General features: G+C 33.6%; 1 protein-coding gene across 2 annotated transcripts in view; it reads left to right on the forward strand.

Annotated features, from left to right (window-relative positions):
• The first annotated feature begins 3,381 nt into the window (after positions 1-3,381).
• The window catches only part of LOC145252640 (ras-related protein Rab-7a), an 86,414-nt gene continuing 67,765 nt past the window's right edge, over positions 3,382-22,030 (forward strand). Inside the window, exon 1 of one of the 2 annotated variants that reach the window (XM_080112375.1) lies at positions 3,382-3,537. The gene's annotated coding sequence lies outside the window, so the exon portion shown is untranslated. The remainder of the gene's footprint in view (positions 3,538-22,030) is intronic. The other variant, XM_080112376.1, reaches the window with a different exon arrangement.

A 22,030-nucleotide genomic window follows, 5' to 3' on the forward strand; every position in this document is an offset into this window, starting at 1 on the left:
CTCTCCACAATCCTTTGTTAGACACAATTCCAACTAGTAGCCCCTAACTTTGCAAGTAGCAATCTGCTTTGTTTGAGGGTTTAAAAAGATTTTTTTAAAAGTACGGTTGGAGATTGCACAACCCTTGATTCACTATAGATTCCTCACTCAGGCACCTTCACAAGAGGTATCCATTGTCCCTCAAGAAATTGGTATTTATAAATTGCTTATAAAGACCAATAATACATCTAAATAAATACTAATTTAATAATGCATAATGCTAAATTCCATCATGGACACTGTTTATAACAGTCTTCTAGATATGTATTGTTGAATAGACATAAACAGATCTTAATTCTCTACCTTTCACCATGGTTGTTGGGTTGGCCACATGATCCTAGTTGTTCAAACAAATATTAAAATATTGACTTCGGTCTAAAGGTTTTGAAACACGTGATCAGCAGAAAAATCATCCTCCACACTGATGATTCCTAGAAAAAGAATGAAACATATGAATGTGGATAAGAAAAATAGTTTTCCAATGAATGATAAAAAATATAAAAATTAAATGTTTTTATTATATAGTTTTTAGTTTTAACATCTTCAAAAAACAATATATATATATATATATATATATATATATATATATATATATATATATATATATATATCGGTTAGACTAGCACCTTTCCCTAGCATTGGATCAGACCTACAACCATCGAGTTGACAGTTAGCAGCTGTACCCACAAGACCACGAATCAGTGCCAACAAATGTCCCTCATCAAGTGCCTATTAAATAAGCACTTGCCCATTGCTTCACAGTGCTCAAACTGCTAGTTTGTTTACAAACAAACGGACAGTGAGATTTGCTCAATAGTCAAACAAAGCATCAGGTTAAAATACATTTACTTCAGTACTCAACCCAAAGAGGGGAGCTTAATATCATAACTCATCAGTGCGGCTAGACTAGCACCTTTCTCCTGCCAAGGATTGAACCTACAACCATAAATATGCAATTTTTGTATAATAGAAAATAAGATTACAGTGGAAATTGAAGCACTCCATAAATGCAATCATTTAGCCATTGAATTTTCATTTTTATTTTATATATATATATATATATATATATATATATATATATATATATATATACTCATCAACAACAAAAAATGGGCCAAGAGTGAAAGAAGGAAGAAATCGATTTTTCAATATTTTTCCATTAATTTTTGTTAATTTTAACTGAAAATTTCTATTTTGCAGATCATTATTATTATAGCATATAATAATACTAGGAAAATTAATCCTAAAAATGGTAAGACCGCATCTTGGCGAGGATATAAAAAAACGAATTGCAGGATTAAGGCAGTCCAAAATGACTTACAAGCAGATTTTTGATATTTTAATAAAAGAAAATGTGAAAACATCTCTTTCTGTAGTGAAGAGAATTTATCGAAGGTTCGAAGTTGAACGCTTGGTAAAAGGGAAATCTGGATCTGGTCGCCCTAGAGCATTCACTTTGAAGGACGACCACAGGCTTTAATTAACTGTTTTGAAGGATTGAAAGAAAACTTATGTTGACCATAGCAAAGAATTCAAAACAGGGGCTGGAAATTCCCTTTCTAGGTATACATTATCTAGACAAATGAAAAAAATGGGATTTTCTTCTAAAAGGTGTGCAAAGAAGCCATTTTTATCTAAGAAGAATATCAATAATAGAAAGAGATTTTTCTTGTGAAGAAGAATACGGACTGGTTCAGGAATGTTTTCTGATCAGATGAATCAAGATTTTGTCTTGTTAGTGATGCTCTCGAATGGTGCAATCGAAGAACTGGAGAAAGATTTTCGCCAAGTTGCATAAAAACGACAGTTAAACATGAGAATGGAGGGATAATGCTATGGGGAACTTTTAAAATTAACATTTGAATATTAGAAACAGGACTGTTACCAAGTATCCAGAAGCTGGGAATATCTCAGAATATTATTTTTCAACATGATAATGCCCTTGCACACACTGCTAAAGTCACAAAAAAATGTTTTTCTGATAATTTAATTAATGTGATATTTTATCCAGGTCAAAGCCCCGATTTATACCCAATTGAGAATATTCAGTCCATATTATCTTGTGCATTGGCTGAAAGAACTTTTTCGAACAATGACAAACTGTGGGAGGCTGTGCAAAGCGAATGAAATAGCATCTCCTCTTCACAGTGTTCCACTTTGGTTGAGAGCATGTCTAAAAGGATTGATCTTTTAAAGAAATCAAAAGGGAATGCGATTTCATCCTAAGCATTTATTAAAGTAAATGTCTTGTTCGGTGTTATTAGTCTCGTTTAAGTTTTCTTGTCCAATTGTTTTTTTGTTCAATATAGCTTTTAGTACAATAAAATGTATAAAATTTGTTTGGCCCGTTTCTTTTTTGCTCACGAGTGTGTGTGTGTGTATATATATATATATATATATATATATATATATATATATATATATATATATTCAAATCTCTTGATTGGTGTTAAGCGTGACACCCTGCACTGATGATTCCCAAAAGGATGAAACACTAGTGTCTGTAGGTTTTAATAATTATTATAGTAAATAATTTTATATATATATATATATATATATATATATATATATATATATAAGAGCAAATAGTAAATAAAACATATTAAAAAACACTTTGAAAAAGAGTTAAAAATATATTTAATCTGAAAAGGAAACACTTAATAAATGGATAGTCCTTAATCCGCGAAGTTTCAAAGAAATACTTTCCTTCTCATCAGAGGGTAGGAATTAGCAAAATGCGGGATCGGATTTTGCATACAAAAGTATTTGATGAAACTGCAAGTAAGTCAAAGATCTTACTCGATAACAAAAAGTGAAGCAGAGGGAATATGGTGAAGAAAAAGGTGATTTCACGATATTTGTTGCTTTATTTTTTATAAATTAAATAGTTATTCACAAATAAGTGTTTTACTGTGGCCCATCAGCATGTGACTATGACAAGAATCAAACCCTCGATCACAAGGCTCTAATTTTGTCATAGTTAGGCATGCTGATGAGTCTCAGTAACAGCAGAACACGTGTCCATGGATGACTATTCTCTTTCTCTCTCTCTCTCTCTCTCTCTCTCTCTCATATATATATATATATATATATATATATATATATATATATACTTGCATTAAGTGTTCGATACAATAGTGCTGAATACAATTTTTTTAGCTATGTAATAATAAAATAAGATGAAAGTGGAAATTGAATGATATAGCCATTCAGTTTCCATTTTTATTTTATCATTGTTGTTATTATTATTATTATTATTATTATTGTGATGATGATGATGATGATGATGATGTAGGGTCTTATGTTTTTTTGTTGTTTGTTTTCCACCTATGACCACGACGACGATGACGACGAACGACATGTGGCGCCACCTTTAGGCAAATATTGTGAACAATGACGTCACGCCACTCTGTCACGGGATCGCCATTTTGTAGATTTCCTAAGTCCTCTAAAAACGACTTTCTGTCTACTGCAGGCTGGGAGTAAAATATCCTCCTGGTAAGTGACTCCTTGCCTCTTTTATCCGAACCAGACAGAATCCACGTAAATATTCCGAATTGTCTTTATCTGGTAAACACGACATGTGTGCCATTTTCAAAAAAAAAAAAAAAAAATTAATAATAATAACAACAAACAAAAAACTCATTTTCTTACACACCTCCCGTGTTTAAAAAGAAAAAAAAAGGCCTTCTCTTAAAAAAAAATGTTTTCGTAATGTTTATTATATTAAAACAACCTTTTTAAATAATGTTTACAGTGTTACGTTCGTTTTATGGGTAATTTAGAAGAAAGCTTCCTTTTATATAATTATTATTCGTACAGTGTTTGTTATAGTCTCTTATGTTAATAAAAAGTCTTGCTCGCTTTATTTGCCAACAAAACACATTCTTTTGCTTACGATTGCGTTTATTGGAATGTTTATTTTTCTTTTAAATATTAAATAATTTTAGTGTACATACAAATTTATTTATATTTGCTGTGAAAAGCATCTGCAACCTGTCTAAACAACCTTGTCATTAAAATCTTGGCAACCCCCACCTTTTTCCCTCTTCCTCTTTTTAAACATTATCTACATTTTTTTTTTTCATAACAAACGTTAAACAAGTATATTAAATAGGAATATATTTATTTTTTTCTTACGTACAATTAAAAAAGAAATTTAATAAGTATAATATTATATATAATTGATTTTAAATTTTCAGTCTGGCATTTTTTTTTTTTTTTTTTTAAACCTAATTCATTTTTCTTTCTCTCTATATGCCTATGAGTTAATTTTTTTTTTAATATATACATTCATTTATTGTAACTATATAATTTAAAATATCTATGCAAATATTTTAAAGTTTTATTTATTTGGGTTTATTTAGTTTTAAAATATTTAATATTTCTGAAAGGAATTTAGTTGTGTATCTTGAAAAAAAAATTCATAGATGACGTTCAACATAAAAAGCAGTTCCTTTCACTCTAGTGAACTAATTTTTGTTCATAAAGTAAAAAATCTTAAAACATGGTATTTCTTTGGAATTTCTTAAATATTTAATTTAACTACATAAATATCCGCGTCATCTATCTCTATAGATAGATATATTGTACTAGTTTCCATTTCAGGCAGAGTTATAATCTGATGTTATTGGTATTTGTGTTGAAGAAAAAAAATATGGAGTTCAGTTTTTAAAACAAATATTAAAAAAAAATTTGCATTTTCTAACAAAAACAAAGTATGTTTACACAGTAACAACAAAAAAATAACCTGTTTTAATGACTGTTTTCAAAACAAATGAAATTAAGTTAAAACAATTGAATTTTCAAATATTTTGAACTTAGCAAATCCTAAACTCAAACTAATTATCAACCTCTTCTCTTGAAGTTTAGTTACTCACTCGGTGTTTACAAAGGCTTTGTGCCGAGCTATCGACGGCAAAATAAAACTTTTTTTTTCTTTAAAATAAGCAAACGAACAAAAATTTAAACCCAATTATTTTGTTCGTTTGCTTACTTAAAAAATACAATCTAAAAAAAAAAATCATTTCATTTTGCAGCCGACTGTTCCTCCACCCGAAGCAATAAGCATTTGTAAACAATGAGTAACTAAACTTAACCATCAAATCTTGTTTCTCATTCTTTTTACGATACTTATAAAGAATGGGCACCCGTCGAATTCCTGTTGGAATCGGTTCCGTGCATGGACGGGAAATCCAGAGTCGGTTCCGGAAATGACCGAAGCAATTTACGTTTTGAAAGCTTTTGGGGAGGAAGGGGGCTCCAAATATTAATCATAACTCTTTGCATCTACGTTTTTCACGACGTTTCAAATCATAAACTGCTTTGGCTATTTCGGATTTTCTGTCGATATTGGAAACGGACTCCATAGGAACTGAAATCCTTTGAGTTCCCATTTTTTTTTTTTTTAGAAGTTCAGTTTTTACTTTAAACTGGCAGAAGTTGTAATTAAATTATTTTTTAAAAAGCTGTTTCTTAATGTGACATTTGAACTTCGTTCTTTAAAAAAATTCTGAGAATTATGCACTTATGTTACCGTGCTGAAATAACGTTATTTTGACAGCCATTCTTAATATGGGGAGGGTGTTTTGTAACTAGTCTGTACTTGCACCTAACAATTTAATAAAAAGATATCGTGAAATTTGAATTTAACTTAAATACTATTAAAAAAAAAAAACACGGTAACATTTGCATTACATATTTTTGTCAATTGGTTTTTGATTACACCCTAAAAAAAAAAAAAGAAAACCTTTGTTTTTCCGCCACTGTTTGATTGTTAAGCAATTTTATTTACACCGTAAATAAAACTAATTTGTTTTCTTAATCAGTCTACGTTTAAATTTTTGGTATTATTATACAAACACCGTGACAGCGAATTAACCCTAACCCTAACGCTGTCACGGTGTTTGTATAATAATACCAAATTTTTATTTTTAAACCTTTATTGTCTAAGTGATATGAATATATAAAACTTATAGGGCGTAGTATTATGGGCGTATTTGTAGCTAAGTCTATCTTTTGTTTAATTTCGTTTAAATTTTGACTTTCCAGCATTTGCTGTTTTATCGAATTGTTTAAAATGCTAATGCTCTTGATGGTCATGCATAGATAGATAAATATGACTCGTATTCTCATTTTGGTTAGTTTCACAATGATGATGTAGCCTCCGACTTGAATGTCTTTTTCGAATTTGTGAATCCTGTACTTTTTTCCATTATCTTAACAGTTACTGTTGCCATTACACTTCCGGTTGCTCGTTTACGTTTGACTTTTTTTTTTTTTTCTGTCTCTTAAAGCCCCCACCCCACATATTTTAAGGACTTTTCTAAATGTTAGATAACGACAAACTATTCCTAATGTGGGGCAACCGGAAGTGAAGTGGAAACGGTAATCGTAAAGATAGCCTTTGTTTTTTTTATTTATTTATTTTTTATCTGCCCCAGCGTAGTATAAACATCCCTAATCACCTCATGTTAAGAACGGCTTTTGGAATAAACACTCCCAACCTCTCCATGTTAAGAACGGTTTTCGAGGTTGAGGGTGTTTATTCCGAAAGCCGTTCTTAACATGGGAAGGTTGGGGGTGTTTCTACTACGCTGGGTCAGTGAGTCAGTCAGTCAGTCACGTCGGAAAAATTTACCTAGCCTTTTTCCTCTTATAAACATTTTAAAATTAATCCTACTTCCCTTTCATTTTATTTATTTTTTTTGCTAGGAGGAAAGCTCTATCTAGAAAATACGAAAGTAGAAAGACAAGTAGAAGAGATCCCTATTTTGATATTACATTTCATCTTAAATACTAAACTGAGGCAATTTGTCCTGATTCTGTTTGTCCCTCCCCTCTCCTACAACTCTTAAAACCGACCTTCTGTGTAACTGGCCACGTGAGGAGGCAAGTAAATAGGGATAGTTAAAAATGTTTTTCGACCTTCTATACAATAAACAGGACACGAGACACCTCGTCATATGTTTAAAAAAAAAAAAAAGAAAACCCGAGGAAATTTGTCATGGGTGGGTTATGGGCTAAGGTGGATGAGTGATGACAGAACAATCTTTGAAAAACAAATTCTATTATCTTCGCGAGGAGGAGGATGGGGGTATACTAGCTGAATTATCTGTGTAGGATGATTAGTGGTTATAAATTTTCTTTAATCTAAAAACTGCACTAACATGAACGCACAGACAAATTAATACTTTTGTCTTGTTAAAACTGAACTATTATTCTATTTGAAAAATATAAATCGGTCTCCCCTCCCCTTTCTATTCTCACGTTTGGTAAAATTTAACCGCTTGTTGCTCCCATATTGTCAACAATTTTACAATTGTTTTAAGTAGAAAAAAAAAAATCCACAAATAACTTACCACAAGCAAACCGTAGTTTTTTTCCTACTTTTTATGAGGCGTACTTATGTAGAATACAGGGGTAAAGTTTACATATCGCGGCCTAGAAACAAAATGGAAACTTAGTGAAACTGAAACAAAAAAAAAAAAAATCAAAGTATTGTAATTATTAAAAAAACTATTTTATTCAAATGGAATTTTTATTTTCATGGACACTAATCCCGAATATGCTTTAGGCATCCGCAATTTCTTGTGTAAAATTGCTATTTTTTTTAGGCAGAATCAGCGACATTATTTTGTGTGTAAATTAAATTGTTTAAATTTGACGGATGGTCAAAGGTGCTAAAAATGAATAATGGAATTATTTTTTTTTTTTCTGGGTTTGTATTACTGTACACATAGATTCGAAAAAGTTGTCAAAAAAACAAATATATAACAAATAAATATCATCAAAGGCAAGATAAGTTACTTTTCTACCAAACTGGACACATTTTTTGTGTTTTTATTTAATGTAACATGTTTATTCAGCTCGAAAAACATGCAGTGTTTATCGATGTATTGGAAAATTCAAAATGGCACCCGACACTCTCTTTAACATGGTAAGTTTGGGAAAAGGTGTTATAAATAATAAACTAGACAAAATACTATTTAAAAAAACACCGAATATATGTCAACTTATGTCACGGTAACATATATTGAGCGAATTTCTAACAGTATTTTGTCTAGTTTATTATTTATAACATCTTTTCCTGAACTTACTGTGTTAAAGAGAGACTCGGGCGCCATTTTGAATTTTCCAATACATGCTTTTCGAACTGAATAAACATGTTACATTGAATAAAAACACGTAAAATATATCCAGTTAGGTAGAAAAGCAACTTGCCTTTGATAACATTTATTTGTTATATATTTGTTTTTTACCACTTTTTCGAATCTGTGTACAGTAATACAAACCCTTTTTTCTTGCTATTGTTTGTTTATTTGGAGAACAACATTTCCGCCTGGCGTTGCCCGGGTGTTTGGAAGTGTATGTTGAGCAAAAAAAAAAAAAAAAGCGGTCAATTTTTTTAACTTTGACCCCTATTATGACCCGTTAACACATTGTTTTGGGCTTAAATCAAGTTGAGATAGATCCATGTCCAAAGAACCTATATCTAAATTTTAAGTGTTTGGACCCAAAATTGGCAGGAGTTTGGTAGAGTTCTCAAAGGTCAAATCGTTGAACTTTGACCCCTTAACAGCCAAAATTCTGGCCGAAAACGGATTACAAAAATTTCCCAAATCTCAATACCCTGTATCAAATTTCGAGTCTGTAAACTGAAAATTGACAGTTATTGCATAGGGAAACGCAGACACGTTCACTTTTATAGATATATAAATAGGTGCTAAAATTCGGCTACACATATTAAAAAAAAAAATTTTAATTTTAGCTTGTGGTTGAATTTGCTATTTTAAAATTACCAATAGTCATTTTCACATTAAAATGTTCCTTAAAAATGTTAAATTGTTGCTCAAAATTCTGTTTAAAACTTCACATCGCGGAATATTCGAATTTAAATCGATTAAATCATTTTTTTTTTTTTTTTTTTTTTCAGTTAAACTAATAATATTGGACTTTTTAAAACATTTATTTTTTTTATTTTTTTTTTTATTTATAACTTCAACGTAGGTGTAGTAAGAATTGAGTGTTTATATATAAAAAATGTTTTTCAATTTAAAATCTTCGACTTTATAAAATGTTGGAATAAAAATACTTCCTTTCATATTTAACGAAAACTGCTTTTATTTTAAAATAAGTATCCAAAATTTAATTCAAATCTGGCCAGTAGTCGAGTTTTGCAAGAGGTTTACACCTTCAAAATGCTGACTACATAGGAACATTAAAAAATTTTTTTGATTACTAGTTTATTTTAAGCTTCTTTTAAATGGTACAAAAGTTAAATGATTACATTATAGAGGAAATTAATTCTGTAATATGCGTTGGAGGTACCTATTGTGAGATTTTCTCAAGGTTTTTGCCCTTGGCAGAATGGAAGAAAACCAAACAGAAAATTACAACAGGCTCACCTTAAGACTTCAACGTAAATTTTATTATTTTAAGTAAAAAAGGTCCATGTTGCAAAAGATGCGTCATCTTCAGCTATCTGCCACTATGGGCTGGTAACGTCCTCGAAGGGAATAATAGTTTGTCTTCGATAAAGGCTGGGTAGAATTCCCGCTGACGAAGAATGCGCAGGTTGGAGTTCAGGTGTCTTCCAAGATGGATACTGCTAGCCGGGCATCTACAAGGTGTCCTTCAAGTCGGTCCCATGGTGGACAAGCAGGTCAAACCGTAGACCTTAGATTTGTCTTGATAGACATTAAATTGTAGCACAAACGTGCAAATATAATTCGCCCTACTTAAGAGCATTGGTAACTGCAATGATAATGTTTCGCTCCATGTTTAGGCATTAAAACATCTCAAAACAAAGTATTTTTCGCTGCCTCGATTCGAGTGAGAATTAGTGTTTGGCCCTAGCCCTGGCATTATCTACTGCCAGAGCCTCATTTGGGGTCCAAAGCACTTAGATATAAGGCCAGTAGGGGAAAGTGGGGATCGGGGGTCATTCTAACTAAGAGCTAGGTCTTTGCAAAGACTTTATTGAGTTTCATACACTATCACCATAATACCTCATTCTTACCATGGAGTTTATCTACTTAAAATCTCCCCAGCGTATGTGTCGGCTTTATTTACAGGTACGGATTCTGAAAAAACAATTTACAATTTAACAAAACAAAAAATGTATATACAAACAAAAAGGTATTTGTAAATTTTATATATGAGGGATGAGATGATGGGGAGGAGGGCAAGCTATAGTACACCCCAAAAAAAAAAGGAAAAGAAAACAACTAAACAAAATGCCTTTTGAGGGCGGGTTAGTAAAGGATCCTCCCAACCTACTTCTAAATATGGAGCGCCCACTGTCTTCCGATCTCAAAGGTCGAAAACAAGCAGGTCGTTCCCTAGTGGGGAGTGGGGGACTTAAGGGTGACAAATTAGATAGGGATGGGTAACATAGGGAATGGACGGCGTCTTCCAAGATAAATGTATGTATAGAGGCAATAGACCGGGGACAAAACAAAGAGTAGATCGGGCATGTCAATGAAAATTCAGAGTTATTCAAATAGCTTCTGGCTGGCGCCCAATTCCGCTGAGAGAGGACTTCCTCCTTCAACATGTGCAGCCGCTCAACCAGTGGATCCTTTGCGGTCCCCACCACTAAATCCTGATATCGTCTCATCATCCTAGGCCATGCAAGGTCACTGGACCCCGGCAATGCCCTAAGAGCGGCTCGGCATTTGGAGAGGAACCGCAATTCCCCCACCGGTCTTCTGCGACCTTCAGTGGCAGGGGCGGATATGAGCTGTGGGAAAGCTTGCTCCACAGCTGATACCCAGTGCAATTCCTCAAGCAGTGTCCGACTCAAGAACACCAACCTTTCTGCATGCTTGTGACTTAATAGGTCAGGCATCGCCAACCCTCCCTCGCTAAGTTTCTGTGTACAGACCTGTCTACGGACATACGGCTTCCCCCTTTCCAAAGAAGTTTGAAAAGGAGTTGCTCTAAAGCCTTACAGCGGTCTGCAGGCAGGGGAAGTACTGACAAGTGGTAAAGGATCAACGGAAAGACATAAGTTGCGCACGACCCTTCGAATCCAAGTCCCAACTGACGATTCGACCTTTATCTGTACCAATTTTTGTCCAGCTGGAGTTCCGGCCCGAACCACACACCGAGAATCCTTAGCGGGCCATCTGTCTAGCCGAACTCACCTGGAAGGGCATTTGAGCCTGACCAAGCGCCCAACCGCAGGCCAATGGACTTGCTGCGATTGACTACGGCCCCTGTGACTTCTTCATACTCAGCGATCGCCTCCATCACCGCTTTAATATTGATATGTCGTGCAATGAACACAGTGACATCATAAGCGTATGCGGAAATCCTGGCAAACTTACCACCAGGTAGAGATATGCAGCGCAGGGCTGGTCAAGCTGCCTCGTCCCTTAATTTGCGAAGGAATGGCTCCAATGCCAGAACGTACAACAGAGGCGACAGCGGACCACCCTGGCGTACCGATTCGAGTGAGAAATCCACGTCTGTCCAACTCTGCGTCTTTCTGGATTCTGGTCTGAAAAGGGAATTTTGGCGCCAAGAACATTCTCGGCAGTTATAACATGCAATTTGATTGGTTAAAATAAATCCATGGGTGGAGAAACCGTCCAATAAAAAGCTTGCTTATTTCTGTAGAATTTCTTACACTATTAAGATATATTTTTAGGGCTCATAATTTATTTTTCTGATAAATAAAACGGTCCGTTTAAAATGTAGTTTGACTTTAAGATATTTTTTAGTTTTCATTTTGAACTTGTTTACTTAAAAGTGAAAGCTTTTTTGAAAAGAGTCCCTATTTACTTGCCTCCTCGCAAGGACGGTCAGATACCAGGTCAAGTGTGGGGGTGGGAGTCCAATTTTCCAGAAAGTGGTGCTTTGGATTGTGATAAAAATTAAAATTGCCTTATATTTTAGAATGAAATGCTTTTAGGCACCAAATTTAATATGCTAGCTCCATCCAATGTCAATTTTCAGAAATGAAATAATTATTTAAATTGATAAATATTTTGTTTTTACATAAGAATCTTAGTATTTATCTAAATTTTATCTGTTGTCCTCGATCAGAGAATTCCTTCTAGACTGAGACAATTTCTACCTTTTTGTCTCTATGTAAAGTTCCTCTTTAAGGGAATTGGGATTTTCTCTACACATAAAGTGTCTAAACTGCCTTCGTGTGGAGGTAAGTAAATGAGTTCATTTAGTGCTTAGGCTTTTAACGTTGTTCAGTTCACCTGAGGAGGGGTAACTACATAATCAAATTATAAGCGTTAAGGTGGGTACCTATTTACTTGTTTCTACACGAGATCAAAGTTAAACATAAAGCTCCCCCCCCCTCTCAAAAATAATGGGGCACTCTAAATAAGGAAAAAAATTGACTTGCTAAAAAAATTGAGGAATGGCAAGGAAAAAATAAGTGGAAAATCTCCCCCCTCCCCCCAAAAAAGAGGCCAGGACTCTGACTAAATTGTGAGACTACCTTAACTTTAGCAGAGACTACACTTTTATCCTATCTTGGATGCTGGACAATAGGATGGGTATGATTACAGAAAAAAAATGGATTAAACATTGATTTTAATGAGTTCATTTGTACTGAGATTTTATCTAGGCTAGGATCAAATATGTTCAGTCTCAAGAAACCAAACTCAAGTATTACATTCTTTTAGAAATTGAAAGATGGATTTATTGTCTGTTATAAAGGAGTGCTGATGGGACTATACAAATTTTTGTTCCAATCCTGTCTCCAAGTCTTTGCAAGTGCATACAGAATATATATCAATATCACTTTTTTTGTCAGTGTTTCCTCTTAATAAAACAACCCGCCAGAGAGGATTGTGTCATATACCATATTCGGGTTCAAAATGGTTTTGGATAGATTGTATATAAATGAAAATATCGTCTTTTTACAAGAGTCGTTTCAAAAGTAAAGTTTTTTTTTTTTTTTTTTAACTCAAAGTTGAAGTGTTACAAAGACTCAAGTGCTGCCATTTAAGCTTTTGTGCTCCAGAATTTATTTTTCTACATAGTCACCACCATTCTATCACTTTTGCCAGGATAGGAATTCAATACCACATTTTTGCTTCTGACGCATGTTCATGACTTTCTTAGTCTCGTACTGTCAACATCTGCAACAAAGATGAAACTTTCAGATCATGAATACATAAGTTCAGTCATCAGGACAATGCAATTTGCAATCCTCTCTGATCCATTCAGGTGGAAAGGAGGCATTATTTTTGGAATGCTCTTCATACACAATTTGTTGCACTTTGCTATTTTTCTTATGTTAAGTTTGAATTTGTAATTTGAATCTTTCTCGTGCATTACTTCATGGTTACATTGACAAACTTCAAAGATTCTCAAACAATAATGAATATCTAAACGTGTTTGTTAGTCTTATCTGCAGTTTTTTGTCTTTAGTTACTTGACCCCCCCCATCCCCCCACGAGGGCAAATTTAGACACATGGTTGGTTTTAATATAGTGAAAATTCAATTCTGACAAAAATAGATTGCCCCAGTCTAGAAATATTTCTTGTTCACTGACAAGACAGATAAGAATGAAGTATAGTGTCAGAATAGATATTTTTGCTCCCAGCCAAAAGTTTTGTCTTTGTTATAGAATTTACATTTTCATAACAAATTAAGCACAAGGCCAATCAATTTCGGTGGGAAGTCATTCTTTTAACCTAGACACTTTCCTCATAATTTCACATTTGTGCTACATAGAAAATCTCTAGTGTTTAATGAATTTTATTTACAAGACCGCCCAAAATGTCAATTTACAATTTTTGTTATTGAAGAAATTAAACTTTCTTCCAGAGTTTTTTTTTTTTTTTTTTTTTTTTTTTTTTTTTTTTTTTGTACAATGTTCCATCTTGTGTAGCAATCCTGATTCAAACAATGCATACCGTTTTGAGAAATGCAAAACAACTCATCTGCCAAGTCGGTATAGACTAATAACGTAATGAGGAAGAAAACACTTTTTTGTAAACAATGTAAAAATATTGGAATGGAATCAAAACTTTTTTTTTTTTTTTTAAATCCATGAATATAACAATAAATAACAAAAGTTGCTTGCCAAATGTTTCTAAGGACAAAAGCAGCAAAAATGCTTTAGATTTCCCTAACTGGTAATTACTATGATCATAGTGCTTGATAGGTACTACTTATATTGGCTTTTATAGTGGCTCAGACGTTTTTGTGTCAAATATTTCCCAGTACTTCTTGAACAGCTGACAACAGGAAATGCTGGGGTTGATTTCATACTACATATTTAAGAAGCTGAACACGCACAAACATGCACTGATGTACACACACATTTTTTATACAAACTGCTGGAAAGAATAAAACTAATGGTTAGTCACAAAAAAAGTACTGAATATATAAAAATATGCAGAGCTGATATAACTTGAAATGAGTAAGAAGTTTACTATCCATTTAATAAACTAGTATATTTGAATTTATATTAGCTTTGCATATATTCTTTTCATAATCAGAATGGAGTTCTCTTGGCAACTAGTAATGCTAATGTAAACAAAAAACAAAAACAATTTCTACTGTGTAGAGGTAGAATGCCTGCCCAATCAGTTTCAAGTAATCTGATCAATTCTTAGCATGGAAACACTGTCTACCCACACTGAAAAACTGTAATAGAGTCTAACAGCTGTCTGTGGAATAGGATTTGTGTGTGTGTGTGTGTGTGTGTGTGTGTGTGTGTGTGTGTGTGTGTGTGTGTGTGTGTGTGTGTGTGTGTGTATTGCACGAATATTACAACACTTTGATTTAATTTGAAAATTCCTAAACTGACATAATTGTATTTAAATGGATGGTTAGAATTTTAAAGATTTCATGGTTGGAATGAGATAACTGAATGTCTGGCATCTGACTGAATGACTTCTCCTCAGAACAAAATAAGAAAAGTGAAAAAGTTAAGACATTCTTTTTACATAACTAAACATGTCTCTTTAGTTTTGTATTAATAAAAATAGAGGCTTGTTTTGCTAATTTACTTGTTTATGGTTTGTATAGACATGCTAATGACAAAATAAAATAATTAAGAAGCAATGCTGAAAATTGTTTACTCCTTTTCTAAATATTCAGACACATTAAACATAAGATGACATAGCTAAGCAACAGATGAGTGACTTTACATGAATTACAAATTAAAGCTCTTAAGAATCGGGTTTTTTTTTTTCTCAAAAACATAACTCAGTCCTAGAACTAAAGAATATCTTGGCATGTATTTAGTGTCATTAAAAGTATACAGGAAAAAGACTTGATTCGCTTAATATATGCATGTTTACTTTCAAAATAAGTTTATCATAAAGTTAAATTACCCCCTCCCCTTTAAGTTTTAAACAAGACACCATGTTAATAAGTATAGACATGTTCCAATAATTTTAATTTAATTTTTTTATTTTTTGTGTCCAGCTAAAATTCAAACAATACATGCACACCTTACATATTAAGATCTGGTCGTGAGCAACCAAAGTTTTTGTTTCCAAAAGTTTAACATGTTTATGACTAAATTATTTAGGTTTGAACAATGGTGTGTCTATCTAGGCAATGAAGGGTCATTGACTAGTCTTTATCTGATAGGAACTGATGAAGAAACCAATGCATGGGGAAAGGAAACAAACAAGGATGTATGACTGAAGGTTTAATTTATAAAAGAATCCAGGAGGAGAAATGAGAGGAGATATGTTATTGAAAAGTGATGTGTAACATAAAATGAAAACTGTTTTTGACCAAAGTGTGTGTGTGTGTGTGTGTGTGTGTGTGTGTGTGTGTGTGTGTGTGTGTGTGTGTGTGTGTGTAGCGAGTGAAATGGCAAAGGAACACTTTTATTTTGGGGAAATTGCTGATGTAAGTTTAAATATCTATTGGTAGTAGATGAAGAAAGATTTCTTTTTCTAAGTAGGTCCAGACTTTTCATAGAGGACGTATCTCTCAAAGCTAACACTTCAAAATTTTTCAACTTAAATCTTTTAAAGACACCACAAGTAGTTTGGCTGTGAATTAAGACAATCTGTTTCATGGCTCCTAATGTTTTATCTGTTTTTGTTTAGATTTCAGTGTGTGAAGAAAGTAAACCTACATTTATCTGTTTGCTTCTCATCTCAAAGAAGAAATAAGATAGGAGAATGGAGAAGCACACCATATTCTCTGTTGATCTGTGTATGCCTTCTTCTTTAATAGTAGCAAAGGAATTCTGATTTTAGTATGAACGGGTTATGGTAAAGTCAAATACTGCATTTGGAGATCAATAGTGACCAAATTAGTGACTCGAGTTAGAAAGAAAATGTCCTTTCATTATTTCCTAATTAAAAATTATAAAAACTTAAAGAAAAAGGGTAATGTAAAAGATTGAAATTGAAAGCCGGAGTATACAATAATCTTTGTTCCCAAGCAATGTAATTTAATAAAATTTGAATATTTACGTAAGGGAAAAGCCAATTAAATAGGATTGGTGATTTTCAAAAACTCGCATAGGCTGATTGATATAATGGGTACCATTGCAGACTAAAATCGACCATACTGTGTTGTGATTTATTATCTTTGCACTAATGCTGTTTAGAAAGAGTTGCTTTCCATCCACTCTCCTCATCTAGCCATATGTAGAATAGCAATGTGTATACCAGTAATCTTTATTGTGCTTCGCATTAATAACCAAAACGAAAGTTGGATTTTTTTAACAAGACAAACTATATAAAAACTTATAAAAAGTTTATACTATAATATCAGGACCAAATGATGACTAGCAATATTTTGTTGAAAAATACTCGGATGTGTCATTTTGTGCATGCAACGCTGGACACTTTTTAATTATGAACATTTTAATGTTTGTGGGTTGTGGTACACCTATAGCTCCATTGAATTAGTCATAATGTAGGTGTCTTTGTATAACAGATTTTTGAGGACTTAAAAAGTAAACAATAACTGAATGAAATTGAAGGATGTAGAATTTGAGGTTATAAGTGTATCCTATATTTAAGTTGGAATGAACTTACAGTATTTCATAAGGTATTTTATGAAAAACAAATATTCTTTTTATATACAAAAATTAATTCCTGCTTGCTTACTGACAACTTAAGCCTGACACAATAAACTCACAGATTACAACGCTTTCTTGTACCAAGGCAAAAAGACATTGTTGACCGATCAATGACACCAATCTCTAAGTTGCCAATATCCAAAGTTCTGCGGTTCTAAATACAATGCAGGCAGATGACAACAGAGCAAGCTGTGAGAATGCATATGATCCTTTTAGCATTGAACTACATTTGCAGCCAAATTTCTAGATACACCTTTTTCAAGTGATGCTACCTCAAGTAACAGAACAATGTTGGATACTCTTTGTATGTTTAAAACAACAAAAATAATTGATTCATGTTTATGTACAATTTCATGTACATAGAATGAAAATCTGAATTGGGTGTGTGAAATTACAGTGAGATGGCAAGTTTCACAAGATTTGCTGTAGGCTTTACTATCATATATATATATATATATATTTTTTTTTTTTTTTTTTTTTTTTTTTTTTGCATTGATCAGAAGTATAACACAAAGCCAGAACAGATTTGGTAAAGGATTCCCTCCCCTCCCGAAAACAAATTAAACTACAGTTGTTAGTGGGGGCCACTGGCGGCTGTGGAAAATAGTGGGCACTGGCAGCAGTTACCAAAATAAAATCTTCTGGCTTCCATTGTCTGGCAGTGGCAGTTAGAGAAATCACTAATTGTCAGCACTGAGAGTTACTGACAATAAATGCTGGTTTGGAGCGAGTACTGGTGGGCACTGGCTGCTTTTGCAACTGAAATTCTTGATCAGTGTCAGCCTCCATTGGAATGCTCCTAACCGGAATTGTCTGTGTTCAGTCTTCAACTGGTGGACACTGGCTGTCATAGGATGCCTGTGGTGTAGACTGATGGTTACTTGCATTTACTAGTGTTTACAGGTGGACCGTAGTTGCCTTTACAACTGTCTCTGGTGGTTATAACCGGTATTGGCCTCCATTGGACTGCTCCAAAATTAAATTTAGGCAGTTATTTGCGTTTACTGGCAGGCATTGGCTTCCTCTGCAACTATCATGACCAGTGTTGGGCCTCATTGGACCTCTGAAATGAAATCAACTAGTTATTACTTCTTGATAGAGGCGGGCACTGGTGGATTCACTGTTTTAATACCTCCTTGTAATACAGCTTCCTATTCCAGTAGCTTGTTTTCAAGGACTGCAAGGTTGTAGAACTTTCTCAAGAACTTGTTTAAATTGGACTTGAAGACAACCATATTGTAGTCAGCTGGGAAGCAGGTAAACTGAAGAGAATTCTAGTTTTTAGAAGGATTCCATGAACAAAGCTTCTAGGTTTAGATTTAGGCACAGATAGTGGGAGAAAATTATTGATAGTGGTTTCAGCTGAACGAGTGTTTTCCATGAAAGTTTAGCGAAGACCGACCATAAATTGGAGCTCAGACGAGGACTTGCCATGAAAATAACAAAGCAGACATGCTCGCAACATCTCTTCTGTGGCGAAGAGGCTGCAGGGAAGAGAAGAGCATCCCCCCACTAAGCTACACTACAAAGTCTATTTTGAATTCTGTCAAGGCAGGCTAAGGTCTTTCAAGCAGCCCCTGCTCAGATGTGGCAACAGTACTCCATCCTGGGACGTACTTGGCTCTTACACGGGTAGAGAATTGCATCGGCAGTAAAATATCTACTGGAGTGGTAGAATAATCCCACCATTTTTCCACCGACTTTGGCAACGGATTTGATGTATGTGTTCCATTTCAGATCGTGAGTAAAAGTCAGACCCAGAAGCTTGTCAAAACAGTGCTTTCCAAAGACGAGAGCCAGTCATTTCGATTGATGCCATATAGAGATCAGAGCGTTAATGATGTAAAGATAGAAGCTTGGTTTTGGATGCATTAAAATTAACCAACCACCTTTCCCCATTGTACCACGTGATCAAGATCAGAGGAGAAAGAATCAGAGAACTTAGTCGTTTATGGCCTTTGAAGTGTTGCCATTTTTTTCTTTTTTTTTTTTATAAATAGAAATGAAAACATTACCTATACAAAATTAGTTTTATAACAATCAATTAATAAAGATCAAACAATACCATAATTAATAACTTTTGAAATACATCTCTTTGCAAGCAAAGAGAAAATGTTTGGACTAAATGTAGTTCCAGTTTGATTTTTTTCTCTTCTCCAGATGTAATTCTCATGTTTCTCTTAACCTCAATCTATTTAGCTCTGTTGAGCAAAGTTCAAAACTGGCTGGTTAGCCTTTTCATACTTTTAATTCATCATGCTTGGTAAAAATATGGTCTGTTTGTCATAAAATTTTCAACTAATATATATATATATATATATTATGTGCGTGTGTACAGGGTCTGCTAATGAATCAGATTTCCCAAATGAATTAATTATTGAAAAAAGATTTTAACTATATTATATACATAAATGGAATCTACATTCTTTACCTTTTTTTTTAAGCAGCAATGGGGTAGCATTGTGGAAGTGAGGGTAAACCTTACCTTCAAAAGATGGCTTCATGAAAAGTCTCTTCATGCTTATAAAGTAACAGTATGGTGTGCTATGTCTGCAAGAGGCATTATCTGTCCTTTTTTATTTTTTTTATAAAAATGAGGCTGCTAATGCAGTCACTGTAAATGCTCAGTGCTATGTTGAGATGATAAATAACTTTTTCACTCCTCGACTTGCCCGTTTTGCAGTGAGTGAGCAAAAACTTTTCCAACAAGATGGAGCTACAAGTCTGAGCAAAAATTTCCATTCCCTTAATGCTTTATCTCTAGGTTGTCATTTCTCTCAACAGAAATATCCTTTGGCTCCTTTATACACCCGATTTCATTGCTTGTGACAATTCTTCTCATAGGGTTATCTTAAAACGAAAGTGTTCAAAAGTGACCCACCTAGAACAGTTCCGGCTCTCAAAGAATGCATTGCAAACGAAATTGAGGCAATACCAGTAAATATGCTTCAAGAACTCGTGGAGAACTTGAACTTTTACATCTGAATCCAAGAATGCCATGTCACTAATGGTACGTATTTGAAAGGGGTAATTTTTAAAGAATAGTATTGCTTCATTTTAAAACATGGTAAAAAATGTAGATTCCATTTATGTATAATAAAGTTGTTAAAATGTATTTTTTCAATAACTAATTAATTTTTCAAATCTTTTGATTCTTTGGCAGACCATTTCGTTAATAAAAAAAAAAAACTGCATGGTTTAAGTGGGGGGGGGGGTTTCAAAAGTGGAAGTTAAGAGTAAAGATTCCCATACAATGCTGGGTAGATCTAAAAAAATATGCTTCAAATAGTTACCTAAATACTGACATACACATGCGGACCACTTGAAAAAAAGCAACATCTAATTTTAAGATGCAGCTTTTAAAGAAAATGGAGTATTTGTAAGTTTTATTTAAAATAATTTTTTTTTTTTCATTCTTACTGACAACCGTTTCAAAAACTACACTGAAATTAGGCTTAGTTTCTTTCGATTATATTGAACTAGTTGTGAGAAGTTTTAAGAAGAATGTTAAAAACACTGAACTATTAATTTTATTTATAATCCCTAGTTGAGGGGGAACATACTAGTGTTTGAAAAGAACAAGTAGAACTAGTTTTTCTTTATTAGATTTCTAAACCTTATCTAAATATTCAATACTGAGAAAAAACTTTTGCCATCTAAAAAGTCTTCAGTAAACTCCTATTCAAGTGACATCACTTTTCTTTTGTTTAGGAGTTGAGTGGCATTTTCTGATACTACGCAAGCTCTTACCACTTCTTACTGTTCAGCGTGTCAGCTGTCTCCAAATTCTACTCTGTTCAGTCTTTTCTAATCGGTTGCTTTCAAGTTTTCTTGGCCAGCCAATCTTCCTGCGACTTTAGAGATCCTGCTTCTGCAATTGTTTATCCAGGCGGATATCAACATAACCGACTTATCCTCAAGATAATCTCCATGTTGAGTAAGTGGTGCTTTCAGAAAATGGTCGGATCTGATGTGTGGCGTTTGGTCAGATTTCAGATAGTATATCAATCTGATCAGTGAGCATTGTACTGCATTTTCTTTTTTTTTTTTTTTTTTTTTAGTCTAGTATTAACATCTAAGAAATTAATCTGAGTATACATGAACACAGAATTTTATAAAATTTAAAGGCTTTCTAATTTGTGCGCAAACTTTTCAACTAAAATTTGTGAATTTTACTGATATTTCTATAAATCCATCATGTTCATTAATTTTTTTATTTTAATGCAAAATAAATTTATTCAATAAATAACAAGTAATAGGTAATTAATAAAATGCCATTTTTCAAAACTAATATCCAAATATCCGGAAGTTTTAACTAGATATCCTGTTGACTTGGTAGACCAAAAACAGACTAGAGTTGTTTCCACTGGAGAAGTGCTGGTAATTTCTCAATAACGGTTTCCAGTGTGGCACATCATTAATAAACTGAAACTATTAAAGTCGCATGCGGCAAGGCCGATTGTGCCACTTGTCTCCACAGCAATTTGTTAGAACACAAATCTATAAAAGACTTGCATATTGTGATTGCTTGTGTACTGCTACATGTCCAGGGTTTTTACCGATTTTGTTATTCATGGGAGGGACACCAGTTGTATCCCATATAACCAGCTTGCCGTTTGTAATGGGGGAAATAGTCGGGCTGTTTGCCATCCTCTCAGTCGAGGCCAACTGGATTGACGGAAATCCGATATCTAGAATCCATTGGATGAGATAGAGAACTTGGAAACTAGGGAATCTGCTATTGCTACTTCCACATGAAAGGATGTGGAATGTTGACGAGCTGACCAAAATGACATAGGTGCTGCATACTCAAACATGTGTGCATGCTGACGGCGACAATTTAGCATGGAAACTGTCTTATAGAAGAATAACCTTAATGTCTTTATCTATCAGACCAAAGTTCTATAAGCTTGCATATTGTTAATGTATATGAGAATTACATTATGACTTGT

The sequence above is a fragment of the Euprymna scolopes genome, chromosome 29 (assembly GCF_053919585.1).
Source record: "Euprymna scolopes isolate OS-2025 chromosome 29, ASM5391958v1, whole genome shotgun sequence".
Classification (NCBI taxonomy): Eukaryota; Metazoa; Mollusca; class Cephalopoda; order Sepiida; family Sepiolidae; genus Euprymna; species Euprymna scolopes.